General features: G+C 44.2%; 1 pseudogene across 1 annotated transcript in view; it reads right to left on the minus strand.

Moving 5' to 3' along the window:
• Nucleotides 1–1,017: 1,017 nt before the first annotated feature.
• Nucleotides 1,018–19,209, minus strand: part of LOC103351826 (BTB/POZ domain-containing protein KCTD3 pseudogene) — a 94,892-nt pseudogene continuing 76,700 nt past the window's right edge. Inside the window, exon 2 of the transcript XR_016228256.1 lies at nucleotides 1,018–4,219. The product of XR_016228256.1 is annotated as a BTB/POZ domain-containing protein KCTD3 pseudogene (transcript). The remainder of the gene's footprint in view (nucleotides 4,220–19,209) is intronic.

The raw sequence follows: 19,209 nt of genomic DNA on the forward strand, positions 1-19,209 counted from the left end.
AAAGCTACAAAAACACAAAGACAAATGATAAGCCTGACGGAAAGAAACAGAGACTGTATAAAACAGTGGGCAATCAACAAAAATGACGGAAGATAGTTCTTACCTATCAATATTAACCTTGAATGTAAATGGATTAAATTCCCCAGCCAAAAGATATAGGTTGGCCAAATGGATAAAAGAACATGACCCAGCTATATGCTGTCTACAAGATACTCATGGCACAGCTAAAGTTACACAGACTGAAAATAAAGGGTGGAGAGATACATCATATGAATGGACACCAAAAATTAGCAGGAGTTACTATTCTCATATCAGATAAAACAGACTTTAATGAAAAGCTGTAAAAACAAGGGACATTTATATATACATATATATATCACATATTATATATAAAATGTATTGATGAGTATCAATTTGGCAAGGAGATGTAACAATCAGGACTGGTGTTGTGGGAGAACAGGTAAAGCTCTACATGCGGCCACTGGGGACTGAAGAAAGTAAAGCAGAATATTGAGGTGATGCCAAGGAGGAAAAGTTGGAGATACAAGAGTACAGGGCAGTCAAGGCAAGCCACCATAAGATGGTGTACTGGATCACTCTAGTCAGGGAGATAAAGAAAAAGTTCTTCAGGAGCCTCCAGATCCCATCTGAGTGAGTTGTTGGAAGGAAGCACGATGGAAATACCCCAAAGAATGGCATGTTGAGAAGTTCTGGGGCCCAGGAGACAGAGACGAAACGGTGTTGTATTTGTGAAGCTGTGATGCTGCCAGCGAGTTTCATCTTTGTGCATGATGTTATTCTCCTAATGCTGGGCTGAGATGTGTCATTTGTGCATAGGCATGGTCTGCTGGCCTATGTTATGCTTCTGAACAGCATCTGATGTTTCAGGAGTAAGACTATTAACGATAAAGAGTGGAGAACACAGGTCTGTAGTGGTGTTAATCAGTTCCTAACGTTAGGGACAGACTCATCATGCCTTTTTTTTTAACGTTAAAGAATTTATTTCAACTTCACTCACTTATTATATTTCCTGGAATGGGAATATATACATTATTCACCAATAAATGCTTAATGATTTAAATTTACAATATTATTTGCAGAAACTTGAAAATTAAATAGGGAAAGTATAAAAAATTTCTTCTAATTCAAAATAACACTTTTTACAGCAGCCAAAACCTTTAACAAAAAAGTCCATAAATGCAACAAAATGGTCACAATTATCTTGATTATTAACACTGAAAAAAAATATACATGGTAGCTTCCAAAACACCGCAGATCAGTAATGGTCCAGTTTTTCCTTCTAAGCACACAAAGCTTTGCCCTTGATCATTATTTTTATTTCACTATTTCAAATACAGAAATTGCTCCAACTTTCTTTCAAGTTTAAATAAACTTTTGGCATTTAATACTGGTGATGCTTGGTAAGATTTAAGAACTCCCAACAATAATAATCAGAAAATGACCCACAATTAAATAAAATTATCCTACAGGACTTACTATACAGTGGAACCTGGTATTCAATGTCTACAGTATTTTTGAACTACATGATTTTTTTCACACACATAGCACTTTATCAAATATCTGGTAAACAATTTTCAATCACAGTGAAAGTTGAGAGGCCAAGTTCCAAAGACAATTCTGTGATTCACTTAAGATAACATTGCAAGACAAGTCTCAGGCATAATCAAGGATAGGAATGCAGTCTGTTGGTTCTCATGCTCCAAGGTGACACTCATCTACGTGGGCATCATTCTATCAAGATGCGGTCCTATGTTTCCAAAACCAACAAAGAACAGTCCAATGGTAAGTGGACTCCTGTTTTACAAATGATCTGTTAAATGTAAAACTAAAACAAAAAAAAAACACTTCCAAAACTTCCAGAGACATGGTTATTCTATCTCTTTATTCCAGGTAATTCTGTTAAAAAGATAACTAAATGAAGTCCAATGTTGTGACATTTTAGTGTAAAAACTAATGTACTGAAATCCAGTGTGGTTATAACTTCCATGTAAATTTTACAGAACAATTCCTTTGGAGAGTTTTCACAAGCTGTATTCTTGACCTGAAGAATCACTTTTTTATGCCGAGGAGAGGGAGTGGTCTTTGTGGGAGATAGGGACGCAGTACCTGGTGAGTCAGTACCTCTATCAGAAGTGCTTGGCGACGATACCAGATGGGGAACTTTCTTTTTTCCAAGGAATCCTCCTCCTTCAAATCCTCCTTTCTTCCTTAACTCAACTCTGTTCTCATTTTCATCTTCTGATGACCTTTTCTTGGATTCTAAAAACCCTTCAGCTATTTTAGGTGCTTCCAATCCACTATCCAATTCTCTCCAACTTTTACTTTCTGTTCCAGGAGACTTTCTCTTAGCTTACATTGCGTTCCCCTGGTGCCCCCTTCACTTCAGCCTGTATTGGGCCCAAGTTACCATTTTCAGGGACAGCTCTTTCCATATTTCTGTTCAAATTAATAGTCTGGAAGTCCCTATAACTGTGAAAGCTCTCAGTCCTTCTTGCCCTTGCTAACAAAGGACTCTCTCTGTAAGGCCTCATGGAACCGTAAGTAGCTGCTTCATGGATGGATTCATGGTGCTTAAGCTGAGGACTAGAATTTAATTCTCATAGGCAGCTATGCTGAACCACAGAAGTTGCTAGACTGATGTTAGGAGCAGCACAGCGAGAAGTGCTGAGATCACACTGCTCCAGTAATTTGAGTAGCTCTTCTTCAGCTGGACTGCCTACATCCTTATCTTCATTGTTGCAAACATATCCATAACAGTGGTCAGATCCCACATCTGAATACTACCATTTGTATGGCCTTCGAACAAGTAGTGTGGTGGCCTTGAGCCCGTCCTACTGCATTCTCTCACTGTAAATGCAAATATTGTAGTACAACCAACGGCTTGGATCTCACATAGTGTTTTCCCAGTCTACGAGAGTCTCACAAATAGTTTGTTGGCGATGGGAACAAATTTCTGGATAAACACATGTTGATCATCTCACTCTCCAAAGGGACCTATGTCGTTTCCAGAAGAATAGCTACCATGGCTTTCTGTCTCTTCAATATTTTGAATGATGCTAAGGCATAGAACCTGGCTGAGTAGAGATCATTCCTCTGAACTGCATAACTGTCGTGTCCAGACCCAACTGTCTCTGTGTACTGGACAATCACTCGCACTGCTCCAGAGCTTGTACCATAGGCAATGTGGATCCAGTTACTACTGACACTTGTTTTGGGTGTGGGGTGAACGCTGAGAGCAGTAATAGCAGCATTTGAAGGATTGTGATACAGTTCCATCACAAGAAGTTCATTATCCTTCCTCCACAAAGGGAACTTCTGCATATCTATATAATTTATTGATCCATTGTTACATCCCAGTAGAAGGAATGACTCAGCAGTGTCATAGCTAGTTATAGGAACAACATCTTGAACCTGCCAGTGCTGAGTGACAGCATCCACACTCCCACTTTCCCTGTATGAATTGTAGCCACCAATTGGTTACCAATAAAGAAGAGAACATCTACAGGAACACCAAGGCTGAGCACTCCAATCTCACTTCCACTTCCACCATCTTGAACACTCTACAGAATGATGCTACTCTCCGAGGCAACAGCAACCATTTTGTCTTTGTCTCTATGTGGACCTCCAACCACTTTTGTATTTAAAGCTGCTTGTTCAATTGTCCAATCTAAATATGGGCCTGTAAACACTTGTTGCCATCCTGAAGATTCTTTGATTCTGTAACATACAGCAAAATGGGCATATGCAGCTACAATCCAATTATGAAGACCAGCTACTATTAACACCTTTCGTGGATCTGCAGGAAATCCTAACCTAACCGTCTCTTCTCCAGTTCCAGAAAGAACAGACTGTGTGCCATTTCCCCGGGCTTCACCTTCTGAGGAGTTTAGTCCATTCCTAGAATCAGCAGAGGATCTACCTGGGTTGTTTATTTTAAGACTAGGAATACCTGGTGGAGGCCAGTAACCATGAAAAAGTTCACTGCCACAGAATGAGTGCTCCAATTCTTCACGTAAGAGAAGCCTTCTTACTAATGCAGTGATTCTCATAAACCTCTGCTTCATGCCTGACTCACTCCCCCTTAGGTCTAGTTCTTTGGTTCAAAGAAAATTGAAAATGGATACAAATGCTGCTGGATCTGTCAATAAATATAGTACCAGTTTCATCTCGAAGTGTTGAAATTCTTCCACTCAGTAAACTGGAAAAAAAAAAAAAGAATCTGGAATTCATGTAAGAGTTTGTCTTGAGGTACTAAATCTGGTCCGTGCCACGTTCAGCTGGACAATCTCACCACTGTCCCCCACTGCAGTGCCCACCTGCCATCTCCGGAGGCTCCAGGAACGCAGCTGTGCCCCCTCCCTGGCTGGGGCTGCCAGGCCCAGGGTGGGAGCCCCCCGAGTTTCTTTTTAAGATTTATTTATTGGCCAGCGCCGCGGCTCACTAGGCTAATCCTCCGCCTTGCGGCACACCGGGTTCTAGTCCCAGTCGGGGCTCCGGATTCTGTCCCGGTTGCCCCTCTTCCAGGCCAGCTCTCTGCTGTGGCCCAGGAGGGCAGTGGAGGATGGCCCAAATGCTTGGGCCCTGCACCCCATGGGAGACCAGGATAAGTACCTGGCTCCTGCCATCGGATCAGTGCAGTGCGCCGGCCGCGGCAGCCATTGGAGGGTGAACCAACGGCAAAAGGAAGACCTTTCTCTCTGTCTCTCTCTCTCACTGTCCACTCTGCCTATCAAAAAAAAAAAAAGATTTATTTATTTGAAAGGCAGAGTTACAAAGAGGCAGAGGCAAAGAGAGAGAGAGAGAGACAGAGAGACAGAGAGAGGTCCTCCATCCATCGGTTCACTCCCCGATGGCCACAACAGCCAGAGCTATGCTGATGCAAAGCCAGGAGTCAGGAGCTTCTTCCAGTCTCCCATGTGGGTGTAGGGGCGCAAGCACTTGGCCCATCCTCTACTTCTCTCCCAGGCCAGAGCAAATATCTGGATCAAAAATGGAGCAGCCAGGACTTGAATCGGCATCCATATAGGATGCCGGCATGGCAGGCAGCGGCTTTATCCAATATGCCACAGCACCAGCCCCCATGCCCGTATTAATAAGACTGGACTGATCCCCAGTCCATGTAGGGGACAAAAACCTTATAAATAAACTTCTGGGGCCAGCATTGTGGCACAGTGGATTAAGCCCATATGGGTGCCAGTTCTAGTCCCAGCTGCTCCACTTTCAGTCCAGCTCCCTGCTAATGCACCTGGGAAAGCAGCAGAGCATGGCCCAAGTATTTGAGTATCTGCCATCCACATGGGAGACCTGAATGGAGTCCTAGGCTCCTGGCTTCACCTGGCCCAGCCCTGGAGGTTGAGGCTTCTTAGGGGGTGGACCAGTGGTTGAAAGACCCCTCTCTATCTCTTTCTCTGTCTCTATCTCTATCTCTCTTTCTCTATCTCTAGCTCTATCATCTCTGTCTCTTCCTCTCTCTCTGCAACACTGCCTTTCAAATAAATAAATAAATAAGCCCTTTTTAAATTGCCCTATTTCTGAAGCTTTACTATGTCTGGGAGGGGTGTTAGCTAGCTCCTCATTTATGGTAGCCATTTGACCTTACTGAACCAGGTTCAAGGATCCCCTGATTCTACTAAAAGATAGAGATTGAGGGACTCAGGAACATATATCCTTCCAAGCATCCTGAATAACTTAATACATTTCTTTCTTTTTGAGGATTTGGAAAATCATTGATTACAGCCTGGAGGTCAACCCAAGGCCAGGGTTTGAAAGTAACTTGTTATTGAGGTGTTGTTGGATTCGAGTCAGGAACTCCTGGGGAGGGAACCTAGGAAGAGCAAGGTCTAAAGGTGCCAGGGATCTGGAATGAGCAAGAGGAAGAAAAAGAGAGAGGCAGAAAGAAGAGCAGGGATCAGAAAAGCAGGAAGGCTAGAAAGAAGCAGGGTTAGAGGAGGCAGAAACAGTTAGATGGAGGGCGGAGGTGTTTGTGAAGGGAGGAGGCTGAGGTTGGTTAAGAGACCTGTGTAGGCCCGAGTTTGCCTGAATTGTTTCTTCTCTCAGCAACAACTTCTTATCAATTAAAGAAAGCCACCCATGGTAAGTTAGCTATTTTATCTTCATTGGTTCTAAGGCAACAGGCAAATGTACAGTTTTTGCCTTGTCCCAAGATCCCCAAAGAGGCATTGTAATTCAATACAGATGCTCCTCAACACACAGTGAGATTACACCCAATAAACCCACGAGAAATTGAAAATATCTTAAGTGGAACATGCGTGTGATTCCCCAACCCGCGGCACATCCGAACTGTGCAGCACAGTGTACCACAGAGTGGTCGTGATTTCCTTTTAAGATCCAGGGGGCTATCTGGGAGCTGGGCTCACTGCCACTGCCCAGCATGTCAGACAGGATGGGATCACACTAGCCTGTGAAACAGCAAAACTCAACCTTCTAAGTCCAGTGCCACTGAACGCATATTGCTTTCACATCATAAAGTCAAAAAATTCTAAGTTCAACCATCAGAAGTAACAGGGACCATTTGTACTGCCTTTCCTGAAGTCCCACCATTTAGAGAGGAATTTAACAGGACCACAGTGGCAGAGAATAAGCCCCTGGGAGTCCACTAGAGCTGGATATTGGGTAGATTGTGTTTCCCATAGTAAAAGAAGCCCTAGATAGAAAAAAGAGAGAAGGTCCTTGTCCTACCTTAAGAGCATCATCTAATCCTCTGTTTGCCCATAGAATATTAAAAGCTGAAGAAAATTTAGGTGCAGTGGCCTGTCAGACAATAGGTTAACCCTTACAAAGAATCAAAGCCTAAAACCTAAGCAGAGCATCAGGGCCAGGACTTACCTCTCAACTCAACAGTGGTCCCCAGAAAGGGAGGATGCAGACATTCCTCAGCACATTCTGCCTTTCTCTGAAATAACAGCAGAGTCCTGGGCTCATCCAGATTTCATTCAAGTCACAGCATAGAAAAAGTAGTGAAGGGACTGGCGCCATGGCTCACTTGGCTAATCCTCCGCCTGCAGAGCCAGCATCCCATATGGGCGCCAGGTTCTAGTCCCGGCTGCTCCTCTTCCAGTCCAGCTCTCTGCTGTGGCCCAGGAAGGCGTGGAGGATGGCCCAAGTCCTTGGGCCCCTGCACCCGCATGGGAGACCAGGAGGAGGCACCTGGCTCCTGGCTTCGGGCCAGCACAGCGCCGGCCATAGCTGTCATTTGGGGAGTGAACCAACAACGGAAGGAAGACCTTTCTCTCTGTCTCTCTCTCTCTCTCAGTGTCTATAACTCTACCTGTCAAAATAATAAAAAAAAAAAAAAGTAGTGAAATTGACTCAAACAGAGCTCAAAGACTTTATCTGGCTGATGTGCATCGGGGAGCACCTTGGAATGAGACAACTCCCTAAACTGAAGTAGCACTGGCGTTGTTAGAGAGCAAGGAGAAGGGAGTTGTCTATGATTTTGGTTCTGTCTCAGGTTGCAGTTTGCATTATCTGTAACCGCTTGAAAAGTTGCGGTTGGAAGGGTTGGGAAAGGTGGATTTTCACGGCACTTTCTCAGGATCATTAACTCATCTTTGTAAGCTTTGGCAGTTGTCTGTTAGCTGTCTAATGCCAGCTGATGTTCCGGAAAGTTCCCAGGAGACAGAAAAGAAAGGGGCAAGAGGATGGAGTGGGGAAGGAAAGGAAGAAAAATCCTAAGCAAGAAAAAAAACGGGTCTGTTTCATTTTTTTTTTATATATATAATGGAAAATGTTAGCCTGTGTTCATTTAGAGGCATGACCTGCTCAGAATATTACTACTTTTCATGATAAGAATTGGGTTTCAGTCTGTGCTGTCCAGAGAGTAGGCCCTTGGCAATGGCCCTCCCAAATATAGCAAGGAAATGAAATGGCTTAGTCTTTTTCCCAAGAGTCTTCTGGCAATAGTAGTTAAAGCAAACCTTTAATGGGCAGGTTTTCTATTACTGAAACTACAACCAGTCAAGGAAAAGGGAGGCCCAGAAACTATTTGGACAAATTTTCTAGAACAATGCATTCCTGAGCTCTGCCTAGCCACGCCCTTGCCCCACCCTGAGCCGCTGGCCGCTCCTGCACAAGGAATTCACACACCCGCCTGTGGCCAAGTTCAGATCTGAGGAACACCTGTGTCTATGAGGAAATGAGCTAGTCTGATCTCTTCCCTCTTCCCAGAGGCTACAAACACACGGGAGGTTCACACAGTCTTACATTTCCCCACCCAGCAGCAGGGCACGGGCTTACTCATTCCCAAGCAAGCATTAAGCAGCTACTCTGAGCCAACTTGAGCGAATACTGAAATGAATGACAACAAGCTGTGAATAAAACGCTGAGAAACTTAGCTTTACTCAGAGATCTCCTTGCTCAGCTGAATCCAGCATGCACAGAATCAGAATACCGTATCATTAAGAAGCTCTGTCTTAAATGGGAGAGGTCAAAGGTAAGACAGAAAGTCAGGGGGTAGGCTTTTGGTGCAGGGGTTAAGGCATTGCTTGGGACCCCTGAATCCACATTGGAGTGCTTGGGTTTGAGTCCTGGTCCTCTGATTCCAATCTAGCTTCCTGCTAATATGTACCCAAGGAGACACCAGGTGATGGCCCAAGTACTTGGGTTCCTGCCACTTAGATGGGAGATCCAGATTGAGTTCTGGGCTCCTGGCTTCAGACTGACCCAGCCCTGGTTGTTGGGGCATGCAGGGAGTGAACCAGTATATAGAAGACTGATCTCTCCCTCTTTCTCTCAAAATGAAAACAAATAAAAAATTTTTATAAAGAAGGAAGGAGAAAATCTGACAGTCTAACTTCCTGACTGATCAATGACTTCAGTCAAAATAGCAGGACTGGGGCCAGAGCTGTGGCGCAGTAGGTTAATCCTCTGCCTGCAGTGCCGGCATCCCATATGGGCGCCAGTTCTAGTCCCGGCTGCTGCTCTTCCAATCCAGCTCTCTGCTATGGCCTGGGAAAGCAGTAAAAGATGGCCCAAGTCCTTGGGCCCCTGCACCCACATGGGAGACTGGGAAGAAGCTCTTGGCTCCTGGCTTTGGATCAGGGCAGCTCCGGCCATTGTGGCCATCTGGGGAGTGAACCAATGGAAGGAAGACCTCTCTCTCTTTCTCTGTCTCTCCTTCTCACTGTCTGTAACTCTACCTCTAAAATAAATAAATAAAATCTTTAAAAAAGATAGCAGGGCTTCTCATAAAAGGCAGTTTATTTTTATCTTTTGTATTTAAGTTTGAAGTACCTTGGATCAAGAAGGGGCCTTGACCTGCAGGGGAATACAAGGGCAAAAGAAAGAGGACATCAGAACATATGTATGGGTAGTTTCTCTAATTCTAACCATCTAGCCAGGAACTTAGAAAGGTCATGACCCTCCTTCATTTAGTTTGCCTCAGAGAACAAGCCATACATGCAAAAAGATCCTTTGCCCTCTGCCCTGGTGGTGGTGTGGGGTGGGAGGGGAGGCCTAGGAGCAATGCTGTCACAGGAATTCCTATTGAAATCATTGCGTGATGCAGGACTCTAGGCGGAGGACAAGGAGAACTGGCAGGAGTGTGACCTGTGATCTAAGCAGACTAGCTTCAGCCTGATCCCACAGGGAAGTTCTGGAGCACACACTGTACTCCTGTACATTGGCCAAGGTGTTTAGTAGGCAGGCCTGGATGTTACTGGGCAATTTTCTCTGAAGAAGGGGATCACTAGGGAAGAAGCAGCTATGAGTTATCAGCCAACAGTCATACAGCTAGAATAAAAATTTAACAAGAAAAGGGAATCTAGGTGAAGCATCAATAGCACCCACTATCTGTTCTTTCCCCGACTGTCTTTTTCTGTAAGCCAGTCAAGCTTTCCATCAAGGGCTAGACAGTAAGTAGTTCACGATTTTGCAGGTCATATAGTCTCTGTCATAACCCTTAAACTTTTATCATAAGATAAAAGCAGCCATAGATAATATGTAAATAAATGGACAAGGCTATGTTCCAGTACAACTTTATTTACAAGAGCAGGCAGCTGTGGTTTCCATCTGTCCTCTTTTGGAGACAAGGAGTGATCCAGGTCTATTGCTAGCACCTTGTATGAGAGGTGGACAATAGGCTATAGGGGAAAGATTGGGCTTCTAATGGCTGCCCTGTCTTTCTCCAGCTCCTTTATGAACAAGTGCCAGAAACTCAACTCAGATGAACTCAAGGAAAACAGACTAGAGGAGAGGGAGTACTTAGTGCGTCAAGTAACCTAACCACAGATGGACTGGCCTGTTCCAAGGCTTCAAACTCTGCTTATCTCCACATTTTGGCTTTGATCTTTCCTACTATAGGTGGCCTTAATTGATGTACCAGAGAGCATGATTGGAGTTCTGAACTCCCATGCTGATGGCTCCAGCCCTGCAAAGGAGAGTATCTTCACTATCCATGACCAGGTCATAGTAAGGTCATAGGAAGAACATTGGATCACATGCCCATCCATGTATGACCTGCCCTCCTCACCCACTCCATGGTTTAGGGTAGTAGGATATGACATAAGAACGACAGCAAGGAGAGCCCAGACCCTGCTCCTGGGGAGTCATTCAGAATCAGAAAGCCTCCTCATAGGCCGGCGCCGTGGCTCACTAGGCTAATCCTCCGCCTAGCGGCGCCGGCACACCGGGTTCTAGTCCCGGTCGGGGCGCCGGATTCTGTCCCGGTTGCCCCTCTTCCAGGCCAGCCCTCTGCTGTGGCCAGGGAGTGCAGTGGAGGATGGCCCAGGTGCTTGGGCCCTGCACCCCATGGGAGACCAGGAAAAGCACCTGGCTCCTGGCTCCTGCCATCGGATCAGCGCGGTGCGCCGGCCGCAGCGCGCCGGCCGCGGCGGCCATTGGAGGGTGAACCAACGGCAAAGGAAGACCTTTCTCTCTGTCTCTCTCTCTCACTGTCCACTCTGCCTGTCAAAAAAATTAAAAAAAAAAGCCTCCTCATATTATGCCAATTGTAGTAATTTTGAGCCACTTACCTGTGAAATCTCTGTCTCTTCTCTTTCCTCTGTTTTGCCTATGGTGAAATTTCAAATAGTTCTTAATATGTATGTAAAGGGGGCTAAAAATCACCTCTACTGGGGCCAGCCCTGTGGCATAATAGGTTAAGCATCTGCCTGTGGCACTGGCAACCCACATGGGCACCTGTTTGAGTCCCAGCTGCTCCACTTCCAATCCAGCATTCCTGCTGATGGCCTGGGAAAGCCATAGAAGATGGCCCAAGTTCTTAGGCCCCTGCGCTCGCATGGGAGACCCAGAAGAATCAGCCCAGCTCTTGCAGTTGCAGCCATTTGGGGAGTGACCAGTGGATGGAAGACCTCTCTCTCTGTCTCTCCCTTTCTCTGTCTGTAACTCTGCCTCGCAGATAAATAAATAAATCTTTTTTAAAAATCAACTCTACCCATTCTAGTATTTTTTTTAATTTTTTTGAGATACATGGCAACAGAGATAGATGGACAGACAGAAAGAGACAGAAACAGAGAGACAGAGAGTTCCTATCTGTTGATTCACTTCCGACTCCTACCCGCTAAATGCCTGCAACAGCCAGGGCTGGGTCAGGCCAAAGCCAGGAGCAGGGAACTCAATTCAGGTCTTTCACATGGATATCAAATACCCAAGTACCTGAGCCATCACCACCGCTTCCCAAGGTGCACATGAAAAGGAAGCTGGAATCTGTAGCAGAGCCCAGACTCAAACCCAAACACTCCAATATGGGATGCTGGCATCTCAAGCGGTATCTTAACCACTGCACCAAACACCTGGCCCCATCTTAATTACTTAATTATGGTCCTTGGCTAAGTCTAGGAACCAAATTGATACAGGACAGATTAACAGAAGAAACATACAGGTTTTATTTTTACATTGTACATGTGTATCCTCACAAGAGAGTGAAGATCCAAACAAATGGCCAAAGCAAAAAAGCTTTTATATATTTTAGACAAAGAACAATAAATTTTTGAAGAAATGACAAGATAATAGGATCTGGCCAGGGGCAGTACATTCTTTAAAAAGACTTAGGAGTTATATGGAGGGAGGTAAAACTGGTGCAAGGGTTATTGTGGTGACTTTATTTATATAGGCCCATTACAACATCAATTCCCAGGCACTGGTGATAAGGGTTAACTTCTCATCTTGGTACAAGGAAAGCATCTTTCTCACAGGAATTTTTATGGCTCACTGAAGGTAGTAAAAGACAGGTCACATTGCTCTTTCTGCACCTGCTGCTTCTCAAGTGCATTCAGCTCGAAATAATCAATTGCCATATTTTGAAGTGACACATCCTCAACTCCTGCACATACTATGTATCAGGTACTCTGCCAGCTGTTATGGATTTAATATACACAAAACAAAAATGTCTCTACCTTCACTTACCTTCCTACAAATGAAGCTTACAAAACACAGAATAGATATCCCCTGATCTTTGTTCCGGATAGTATACGATTCACACTATGTGTTTCTCTAAACAATAGTCTCCATGCACTGTCTCCATGTTTTGTTCCCTCCTTATTTCCATCCTATTGCATTGTCCTATCTTGTATCACTACCCTGGAAAAAGTCACCAACAACCTTCTGATTGGCAAAACAAGGCCACCATTTTTTTTTACTTGAAGCACCCGATGTTGATGTCTATTGAGCTATGTCCTCAAACTCTCCTTTTTTACATTTGATGACATAGACTCTGCTCGTTGTCCTCTTAGATATCTGGATGTGAGGTGAATTAATTATACTTTTAAATTTTTACTCTCTATTATGCTTAATAGAAAGTTTTCTACTGCAAATTGAATTTCTTTAATATAGTAGTTTAAGTTAAATAAGATTAATATTAATGTAAATAGTCTAGGATTCTAAAGAAAATGGATATTGATCTAGCTCTAATTCTATCTAGTTGTCAGAATAAGCTCTATACTTTAGTTATCTAATCCCTAAAAAGAGGGTATATTGCCAGATTTGATTTTAAATTTCATTTTTTAAAGATTTATTTACTTGAAAGGCAGAGTTACAAAGAGAGAAGGAGATAGAGAAAGAGACAGAGAGAGAGGAAGAGACAGGGGTTGAGGAGAGAGGGAGAGAGAGAGACAGAGAGCTCTGACCTAGATGCCCAGCTCTGTTACCTGGTGAAGCCCTGATGCCTATGTCTCTGTTGTGCCTAAATGATCATACTCCCTGCTATAGTGAGATGGCTTCTGCCTTTGTTTCCTTGACTGACCAGATTCTCAGGTAAGATAGGAGACCTATAAAGTTGATATTTTTGAGCACTTACTATGTGCTAGGTCTCATGGAACCTATCCCTCAAGTCTATGATAATAATAAATACTATTACTGTTCCTGTTTTATAGATGTGGAAACTGAGATTTGGCATGTCCCTGAAATATCAGGATTACTACAGGCTGGGCCTATGATTCAAAACAAATCTGTGACTTTCAAATCTATGACCTTACCCATCATCCTTTGGAACTAATACTCTTGGCCAATAGTTTCATATATTGCCTAAGTCTTGCCATGCTTAAGATGTTGAATATATTGATTTCTTATAACCATGGAGCCTCTACTCATAGGAATTCCAGAATTTCCCATCACACAAAATATCTCAGTGCTGTGCCCCACAAGTTTGATTCAGTACCACTCTTGAGCTGACAATGGGCTACCTTAGTGCCTCTAATAGCCACCCACCAAGGCCAAATTGGTTTCTCTAGAAGCCCCCTTCCAAAGGCCCATATTGCTAGATCCCCACCATAAATTAATAATGAGGAGAATCAAGGAAAGGGAGAAGATGTGTGAATCCAAAATGAAATAATCACCTTGAAATTTGTAATAGCCTTCAAGCTTTTGAAGGTGTTGTCTGAATGTGTTGTCACAAGTAACTGTGAGAGGGGCCAGCACTGTTGCACAGCAGGTTAAGCCACTGCCTTCAGTGCCATTATCTCATGTAAGCACTGGCTGCTCCACTTCCCATCCAGCTCTGCTGTGGCCTGGGAATGCAGTGGGAGATGGCCCAAGTGCTTGGCTCCTGCATCCACGTGGGAGACCCAGAAGAAGCTCCTGGCTCCTAGCTCCTGGCTCCTGGCTTTGGCCTGGTCCAGCCCTGGCTATTGCAGACATTTGAGGTGTGAACCAGCAGATGGAAGATTCTCTCTCTCTCTCTCTCTCTCTCTGTGTGTGTGTGTGTGTGTGTGTGTGTCTGTGAGGGAGTGAAGAAAGATTCTCCAAGGGCATCACTGGTGACAGCAAATAAATATTTCCTGTAGAAGTCTATCGGAAAGGAAGAATATATGGAAGGAGGTAATAGCGGTTTATTAAAAGCAAGCGGTTAAGTTTTTACTTTGCAAGGAAAGTCTATGGAGACCCCATGTTAACTAGAGAAGCATTTCCATTTGGAGTAGAGCAAGTGTCTCTGTCCTCATAACCCTGGGCTTTGACTAAGGACTGGCAATATTTGGTAGTCAGACTGCCCTGGAAAAAGAATTGGAGATAGGCATAGTGGCTTAATGTGCTTGCCTCAGCATTAGACATAGCTATACATCAAGGGGCTGAATGCTTGAGCCCTGGGGAGAATCTATAAGACCCCAGGTCTCCTTCCTATCCCTGGAACACTGGAATTCTTGGAATTTGCAGCCCTGCTCCGTGAAGGCATTCCCACACTACCCACCATGGGATATCAGAGGTGAGCTAAAGGCAATAGACAAAAGAAGGTCTCAGGAAACAATTTGGCCGAGCTCTGTGTGAGCAGCAGGACAGAGTTGCTGCTGAGTGTTTCCAAGCAGAAGGCTCTAAAATCTCTGGCCAAAGTCTATTTATCTGTTGTAACCAGTCAGTGGAAATATGGTTACAGAAGAACATGATTATTAATTAATTGTATAACAAGTGAGTCTGTTGTGAATTCATTATACTGGTATAAGCCTGTTTGACCAACTACATCTTTATTATAGTTGCTAAAATTACTAGCTCAGTGTAACTGTCACCAAAATCCCTAGTACAATGTATTTTAGTGTCTTTTAGAAAGCAGTAAGCCTCAATCCCTCCTGTGAGACGTATCACATTATACTAATATATTACACTACTAAGATTCAAATAATAAGATATGCGGCCAGTGCTGTGGTGCAGTGGGTTAAAGACCTGGCCTGCAGTGCTGGCATCCCATATGGGCGCCGGTTCTAGTCCCAGCTGCTCCTCTTCCGATCCAGCTCTCTGATGTGGCCTGGGAAAACAGTAGAAGATGGCCCAGGTCCTTGGGTCTCTGCACCCGTGTGGGAGACCCAGAAGAAGCTCCTGGCTCCTGGCTCCTGGCTCCTGGCTCCTGGCTTTGGATCAGCACAGCTCTGGCTGTTGTGGCCATCTGGGGGGATGAACCAGCAGATGGAAGACCTCTCTCTCTCTGTCTCTACCTCTCTCTGTAACTCTGTCTTTCAAATAAATAAAATAAATCTTAAAAAATAATTAGATATATGAATTATTACTATGCAAAATCTGAAGTTACCCCAATGATATTTTTAAAGATTTATTTATTTATTTAAAAGGCAGAGTTACAGAAGGCAGAGGCAGAAGCAGAGAGATTCTTCCATCTGCTGGTTCACTCCCCAGATGGCCTCAACTTTTAGACTGGCTGGAGCTGGGCCGATCTGAAGCCAGAAGCCAGGAGCTTCATCCAGGTCTCCCACGCTGGTGCAAGGGCCCAAGCACTTGGGCTATCTTCCACTGTTTTCCCAGACACATTAACAGGGAACTGGATTAGAAGTGGAGCAGCCAGGACTCAAACTGGTGCCCCTATGGGATGCCCACACTGCAGGCAGTGGATCTTCCCACTACACCACAGCACTGGCCCCCCAATAATTTTTTTAGCATTATAGCAGACACTGTTACTGCCCTATCCAAATACCTTTGGCCCTCATCTCTACCTAGTAAAGGCTTCTTACTGGAAGTATCTGCAACTTTCTGTTTGAGAGTGTTTTTCTAGAAACCAGAGCAGGCAGGGCCTATGAACGGCAAAACCGAAATTCTAGGAAACCACAACCAATGATGCATAGGAAGTGAAAGATACACATGGGCCAGCGCCATGGCTCACTAGGCTAATCCTCCGCCTAGTGGCGCCGGCACACCGGGTTCTAGTCCCGGTTGGGGCTCCGGATTCTGTCCTGGTTGCCCCTCTTCCAGGCCAGCTCTCTGCTGTGGCCAGGGAGTGCAGTGGAGGATGGCCCAAGTACTTGGGCCCTGCACCCCATGGGAGACCAGGATAAGTACCTGGCTCCTGCCATTGGATCAGCGCGGTGTGTGGGCCGCAGCACGCCGGCCACGGTGGCTATTGGAGGGTGAACCAACAGCAAAAGGAAGACCTTTCTCTCTGTCTCTCTCTCTCACTATGCACTCTGCCTGTTGGAAGGAAGGAAGGAAGGAAGGAAGAAAGAAAGGAAGAAAAGAAAGAAAAGAAAAGAAAAGAAAGAAAAAGACACTCCAGCCTCCTATCTCTTTGGTTAGGTTAACCGTGAGGTGTCCCTTACACTGACTCATAGAGTTCCCCAGTAGGACTATACTCCGGTTGTCCACAGTGGCAACTTGCTAGCAGACATACTCTTTGGTGGCTTCCTTCCTTTCTCAGTTTTATACCCTCCACCCTGGGATGCCTGCAAAAATTAATCATCAGCACTCTAATCCTTGTCTCAGGGTTTTCTCCTGGGGAAACCCAAGCTGAGACAGTGACCAACTTTTTCTGTAACATATGTTCCTTGGTGGAAGAGCCAAGGGACTGTAAAGTAGGTATACATGACCCTGAGTGCACCCATGGGAGTATGCCATCTGTTATTTGTGACACAGCAGAATAAAGGTTGAGTATTGCATGAAACATGTACCTGACTGACTTACCATGACACAAAGCAGCCAGAGGAAATTTTACAGGGGTACTAGGAGGGTTTCCAGGTAATTGACAATCATTTAGCATCACAGCTGCCTGGGGGTAGCAGTACCAGTTAAAGCTTCCTAAAACATTTAAAAGGAAAAACTAGAGAATAATCTGTCCATAAGGGGCCTTGAGAAGCTCAAACATAGTCTTAGGAATCTAGAAGGTCATACGAAAGTGGTGGTCTGCATACATGTCCAGGAAAAACTCAGAAGGCTACAAACTCTCATCTCTGGCTGACATTGAGGCTCTGCCCAAACAGGAAGTAATGGTTAAGGCAGAGGTGCAAAACTGCCTGCAGACTCATTCAAAGCAAATCCCAACACATCTACAGAGCCCTTCAACAAAGTCTAGCAGACTTATTGGATCAAGGTATTTAAGAAAATCTCCATTCCATCAATAGCTGACTCCTCCACTAAGCAGAGGCTTCAACAGCCATATGTAATGCTCAATACAGATTTAACAGAATTAGTCCACAAAAATTACTAAGCATATTGCTTTTTATGAATCTAGATACAAAAAATCCTCAAAAATAAATATGAGCAAAGTTACCAGCAACATATAAAAGTGATTATTATCATGAGCAGGTAGAATTTATCACGAGAATGCAGCTAGGGGCAGGCATTGTGGCACATAGATTAAGCCACCACTTGGGATGCCAGCATCCCATGTCAGAGTGCCAGTTCTAGACTTGGCCTGTTTCTATTCTAGCTCTCTGTTAATGCACCTGGGATTCAGAGGATGATAGCTCAAGTCCTTGGCCCCCTGCCATCCACGTGGGAGATCCAGGTGGATCCTATTTTAGCTTTGCCCCTGACAAGCTGTTGTAGCCATTTGGGGAATGAACCAGCAGATAGAAGACTCTCTCTCTCTCTTGATCTCTATCTCTCTCTCTCCCTCATGTCTTTCATATAAATAAATAATCAAATATTCTTTTACAAATGAACTAGCATAATATGCCAGATTAATAAAATATTAGACAAAAATCACATGATTATCTCACAAGATGCATAAATAGCATTTGACAAAATTTAGCACTCTTTCATTATTAAAAAAAATCAAGAAAAAGAATAGAAGGGCTCTAAGAAAAGGCATCTACAAAATCCCATTGCTAACATGATACTTAATGGTGAAAGGCTGAGGTCTTTCCCCATGAGATGAGGAACAACACAAGGATGTTCAACTTCTATTCAGTATTGTAATGGAGGTTGTAGCCAGGGCAATTAGATAAGAAAAATAAATAAAATACATATATACTAGAAAAAAATATGTAAAATTATCTCTATTCACAGAGGACAAGGTCTTATACACAAAATCATAAGGACTTTCATCAAAATTATTAGGACTAATAAACAATTTCAACAAGGTTGCAGTATACAATATCAGTATACAAAATCATTTATATTTCTACAATAAAAATGAACAATGTGAAATGAAATTAAGAAAATAATTCTGTGGCATAGAAGGAAAACCCGCTGCCTGCAATACCAGTATCCCATATGGGTGCCTGTTCGAAACTTGGCTACTGCACTTCCCATCCAATTTTCTACTAATGCACCTAGGAAGGCAGTGGAGGACCTGTGTGGGAGACCTGGAAGAACTTCCTGGTTCCTGGCTTTGACCTGGCCCAGTCCTGGCCATTGTGGCCATTTAAGGAATGGGCAAGCAGGTGGAAGATCTCTCTGTGTCTCTCATTCTCTGTAACCCTGACTTTCAAACAAATAAATAAATCTTTAGAAAAAGGAATTAAAAAAATCAACTTAACAGAAGAGGTTACAACACAAAATACAACTTATAAATAAAAACCAAATGTCTCAATTAAAAATTGGGCAAAGATTACAGTGGACATTTCTCAAAAAAATATATGCATGGACAATAAGCACATAATAGTCATTAGAGAAACAAAAATCAAAACCATGATAAGATATCACATCATACCTACACGGAAGACTATAATCAAAAAGACAGATAACAAATGTGGACAAGGATGGGGAGAAACTAGAACCTGTCGCTCCCCCTCTTCGTGGAGGAACCCTGCACTGTTCTTTTGTCTGCTCGGCCCTTCCCGGGTTTGCTGCTGGTTCTTCCCGGGTTGGCTGCCGTCCTTCCACCTCCGTGGAAGGGCGGTGCCCCCTGCCACTTTCCCCACTTCCGCGGGGGAGCAGCACACCGCCGGCCGGCTCTCTTGGGGGCTGCTCAGGTGTTCCTCAGGTGTTCCCCTTAGATGTTCCTGGTGCATGTTGTCTCTCTCCTCCTTTATAGTCCTCTTCCACCAATCCCAACTCTGC

This window comes from Oryctolagus cuniculus, chromosome X (genome assembly GCF_051225735.1).
Source record: "Oryctolagus cuniculus isolate XC-2025 breed Fujian yellow rabbit chromosome X, ASM5122573v1, whole genome shotgun sequence".
Taxonomy (NCBI): domain Eukaryota; kingdom Metazoa; phylum Chordata; class Mammalia; order Lagomorpha; family Leporidae; genus Oryctolagus; species Oryctolagus cuniculus.